Source organism: Lathyrus oleraceus, chromosome 6 (assembly GCF_024323335.1).
Source record: "Lathyrus oleraceus cultivar Zhongwan6 chromosome 6, CAAS_Psat_ZW6_1.0, whole genome shotgun sequence".
In the NCBI taxonomy this organism is placed as follows: Eukaryota; Viridiplantae; Streptophyta; class Magnoliopsida; order Fabales; family Fabaceae; genus Lathyrus; species Lathyrus oleraceus.
The window spans coordinates 4244133-4249529 of NC_066584.1; the positions used below are offsets into that span (position 1 = coordinate 4244133).

The window sequence follows — 5397 nt, forward strand, 5'->3', positions numbered from 1 at the left end:
TTGTCCCTAATGTGCTCTTGCCTCTTATTTAACTTGTATGCATAGTGATACATTTAAGATTTTACTTTGTCCATACCATGTTCATATGATCCATGTTTTGAATATCCTTCTCTCATCACAACTTGACTTGACAACCAATATCTTGATTATGATACTTGTCTTATGTGGTTTGATACCCTTGTGTTGAGTAATGTACACTTGCTTAAATCATGTCTTGTAATTCTATCCCAATTTGTGATTTTATATCCATATCTTGTAATTGTTTATCACTTCATCCAAGTATTTCCTTTATAAACTCTCATGATGATTGAATACGTATCTCATACATGTTCATGTGTCATCTCTTGTGGTGTTATGTAAACCTTTGTCATGTCTTGTTTATGATCATCATACTTCAAAAACATGTGAGTAGCTTGTTCATGGCTTACCAATTTATGTATCTTTATTTACCTAAATCCAAGGGAAAGGATCTTATGTTGACTTCTTAGTCATATATTGTCTATTTGTTTGTTGATTTTATTTGCCCATTCATGCATTGACCCTACCCCCTTTTCAAACTAAAACACCCATTCAAACCTTGACTTACCTTTAGTAAATGGATCTTTCAACTACACTTGAAAATGCTTTAGTACACATGAAGCATTTCAAACACAACCTTCGACTTACTTTTAGTCAACGGATCTTTCAATTACAAATGCTTTAGTACACATGAAGCATATCAACTCAAACTTTGACTTACCTTTAGTCAAGTAACATTTTCCGAAAACATTTTGTACCCCTTTTATTATCCCATCAAAAAATGCAAACAACTCTTAAAAACATAGATAAAATCAAAAGGTTCATGTAGAGTACTACAGATGATTAGGATGCTAATACCTTCCCTTTTCGTAACACACCCCCGTACCTTTAGAATCTCCCCCCCCCCCTTTTGCTTAGCTTAAGTTTAATCTTCTAGCTTTGCATATACATATTGGGTTTATTTTTGAATCTTTTCCCCTTCCCTTGGATAAATTAAAGTTCGGTGGTGATATTTTGATTCATGAGACAAGTCTAATCAATAGCTTGGTCTCCGACTCTTCACCGCGACAAAGATAAAGAAATAAAACGAGTACTTATATTAACAAATTACACACTTGCAAAAAACACAAAGACTTTGTGGCCCAATGGATAAGGCGCTGGTCTACGGAACCAGAGATTCTGGGTTCGATCCCCAGCAGAGTCGTTTATCAAATTAAGACATTTTTTACATAAAATAAAGTATATATTTATTTGAAATGAAAATATAATATCTCATATATTTTTTATTCAAAATATCTAAAAAATATATGTTTTTAATGTATAAATCTTTGAAAATGATTTATATTTATGAATATTATTAATCATTTGAATAAATTTTAGAGTACCAATTCTTCTCCTTATTGTTTATTTTGGTTCTATGATGATAAGTGAAAACAACATAGACTAAGTTAATCTTTTACATTTGTATTTGCTTTTAAATCTTAATTGAGTTAAATATATTTTCATACTTTTGAAAATGCATTATGTTTATAATTTGTTTTGTCTATTATCGTAGTCAATATCAATAAACTTGTATAATTGGCAATGATGTGGAATACGAGATGAAAAAGTGTAATTTGTAAGTGCAAAGTGGACACTACATGGATTCCAAATCATTAACTCATAAAATAACCCTAATTTGGTTGAGGATAAGACACCAAACTTTCGAAGAATAACGATGGGACATTAGGATGTAAGAAAGATATGAAGAAGGTGTAGAAGAATGGGTTGTAATCTATTCATGATAAGACCATTTTAATTTAGGGATTTTTTTTGCGATTTCTGAATGTAAGGTTATAAAATGTGTACGATTTAAGAATAAACAATTTATGAATGTAGGGTTTATTATGTTAGATAAGATGTAAGTATCATTTAACATTGTCATTATTGATGCTAGACCTAACTCAATAGTTAATATGATCGAGGCAATCAGAACATACATGATGGAAAGGTGGACATAGAATAAGATGAGATTTTCTAACCCTGGTAATTAAGACATTTTATCCAACATTAAAATGTGGTTATGCATATTGTTTGTTTAAGTTGTATGATGTTTTTTTAATATGTATATTGAGATAGTCATCAAAACACTAATTTGTGGATTGTAAGGTATTTATATGTGTTCATTATAATGTTTCACTGACATGCTTTATATGTGTTGATTAAGTGCTCACTATAGTACTTACACGCTTTATGTTTTTTGATTCATGTAGTATAATATTCAGTGAGTATATTTTTTATGTTAGACACTAGAAAAAATTGGAGATATACTTTGTGTCAACATGCAAGCACATGACTTTCCATGGATGAAACAAATACTTTTAGGTTTTCCTAGCCTTCACTAAACTACTGACATGAAGAGCAAGAACTATAAAGTAGAAAAGTACATTCTTGTGATTAACAAAATGGCCTAATTCAGGTAGTGTACAACCTTATTATGTATATATATTATTAATAGTTCTAACCTATAGGTCAAGAAACATCATTTATGTGATCCACAAAGATACAAGAACGTGACAGGAAAACCAAAATAGAATAAATTGAATCATAAGATTAGGAGGATTGAATTACATGTTAGGTGCATAAGATGAAAAAAATGGTAATAATAAGTCAACATGAAAAGATCCACCTCAATCTCATCCAACTGAAGGGACATAATATTAGGGGAATAATGAACTTACTTATGGAGTACAAACACAAGGTCATACTCAAGTTTTAAAGTCTACAAATGGTACACATTCACAAGCAACAACAAAGGTGAAAAAATGAACATTGGAAGAGAAATAACAAGTTTTGGACCCCTAAGGCCTACAACAAGACTAAGAAAAGACATATTAAGTTGGCTAAATGTAAGACCTACAAGAAGACTAAGAAAATACATATTAAGTTGGCTAAATGTAAGACCTACAACTAGACTTAGTGCATCACACTTATCTTAACAAACTACAACCACTAAACAAACACTAATTAAGAGGAAAATTCTAACCAAAAAGAAATTTCCAAAAAGAAGAACACTCCAATCCAGAAGAAAAATTAGGTTTTGTTAGTTTAATGTTTATGATAAACTAAGTGTGTGTTAAGGATCAATTAGTTATGTATTTTGATGTTGTTTTAAAAGTTTTGCAAAGTGAAATCTACATTTTTCTTCATAACTTCAAAAATTCATAACTTCATGATCCCTTAACCTTTTTGACCCATTCTTTTTGCCATGAGTTCATAAGTATGTCTATTTTATGATGATATGAAAAAATCCAAAAAAACATTATTTATTTTACCACTTTTTATTGGATATAAAACATGTGCTTTTTAGGTGTTTTTAAGGATCCTAATCAATCTCTTTGTTTATCTTTTGTTTTACCTTGTTGTTGAAAGTTTGTATGATCATAGCACACTCTTTCAAGTGTTGATTGTTGTACTTAACATGTTTAAACTTGATTATTTTCATATCATGTCTAAATTGATTCACCTTGAAAACATGCTTGAATGAATGGTTAGGAGATGATTAGGGTTTCCACTTGCTCGTTTCTTATTCATGACATGAGTAGGGTTTAGGTCTAAACTTGTCCCTAATGTGCTCTTGCCTCTTATTTAACTTGTATGCATAGTGATACATTTAAGATTTTACTTTGTCCATACCATGTTCATATGATCCATGTTTTGAATATCCTTCTCTCATCACAACTTGACTTGACAACCAATATCTTGATTATGATACTTGTCTTATGTGGTTTGATACCCTTGTGTTGAGTAATGTACACTTGCTTAAATCATGTCTTGTAATTCTATCCCAATTTGTGATTTTATATCCATATCTTGTAATTGTTTATCACTTCATCCAAGTATTTCCTTTATAAACTCCCATGATGATTGAATACGTATCTCATACATGTTCATGTGTCATCTCTTGTGGTGTTATGTAAACCTTTGTCATGTCTTGTTTATGATCATCATACTTCAAAACATGTGAGTAGCTTGTTCATGGCTTACCAATTTATGTATCTTTATTTACCTAAATCCAAGGGAAAGGATCTTATGTTGACTTCTTAGTCATATATTGTCTATTTGTTTGTTGATTTTATTTGCCCATTCATGCATTGACCCTACCCCCTTTTCAAACTAAAACACCCATTCAAACCTTGACTTACCTTTAGTAAATGGATCTTTCAACTACACTTGAAAATGCTTTAGTACACATGAAGCATTTCAAACACAACCTTCGACTTACTTTTAGTCAACGGATCTTTCAATTACAAATGCTTTAGTACACATGAAGCATATCAACTCAAACTTTGACTTACCTTTAGTCAAGTAACATTTTCCGAAAACATTTTGTACCCTTTTATTATCCCATCAAAAAATGCAAACAACTCTTAAAAACATAGATAAAATCAAAAGGTTCTGTAGAGTACTACAGATGATTAGGATGCTAATACCTTCCCTTTTCGTAACACACCCCCGTACCTTTAGAATCTCCCCCCCCCCCCTTTTGCTTAGCTTAAGTTTAATCTTCTAGCTTTGCATATACATATGGGTTTATTTTTGAATCTTTTCCCCTTCCCTTGGATAAATTAAAGTTCGGTGGTGATATTTTGATTCATGAGACAAGTCTAATCAATAGCTTGGTCTCCGACTCTTCACCGCGACAAAGATAAAGAAATAAAACGAGTACTTATATTAACAAATTACACACTTGCAAAAAACACAAAGACTTTGTGGCCCAATGGATAAGGCGCTGGTCTACGGAACCAGAGATTCTGGGTTCGATCCCCAGCAGAGTCGTTTATCAAATTAAGACATTTTTTACATAAAATAAAGTATATATTTATTTGAAATGAAAATATAATATCTCATATATTTTTATTCAAAATATCTAGAAAATATATGTTTTTAATGTATAAATCTTTGAAAATGATTTATATTTATGAATATTATTAATCATTTGAATAAATTTTAGAGTACCAATTCTTCTCCTTATTGTTTATTTTGGTTCTATGATGATAAGTGAAAACAACATAGACTAAGTTAATCTTTTACATTTGTATTTGCTTTTAAATCTTAATTGAGTTAAATATATTTTCATACTTTTGAAAATGCATTATGTTTATAATTTGTTTTGTCTATTATCGTAGTCAATATCAATAAACTTGTATATTGGCAATGATGTGGAATACGAGATGAAAAAGTGTAATTTGTAAGTGCAAAGTGGACACTACATGGATTCCAAATCATTAACTCATAAAATAACCCTAATTTGGTTGAGGATAAGACACCAAACTTTCGAAGAATAACGATGGGACATTAGGATGTAAGAAAGATATGAAGAAGGTGTAGAAGAATGGG

The 5397-nt window shown here is 30.6% G+C and overlaps 2 non-coding genes across 2 annotated transcripts; both read left to right on the forward strand.

The window, feature by feature from the left end:
* Positions 1-1149: 1149 nt before the first annotated feature.
* Positions 1150-1222, forward strand: TRNAR-ACG (transfer RNA arginine (anticodon ACG)). The gene has a single exon. It is a non-coding gene; the product is annotated as a tRNA-Arg (tRNA).
* A 3541-nt stretch (positions 1223-4763) lies between these two features.
* Positions 4764-4836, forward strand: TRNAR-ACG (transfer RNA arginine (anticodon ACG)). The gene has a single exon. It is a non-coding gene; the product is annotated as a tRNA-Arg (tRNA).
* The last annotated feature ends 561 nt before the right edge of the window (positions 4837-5397 follow it).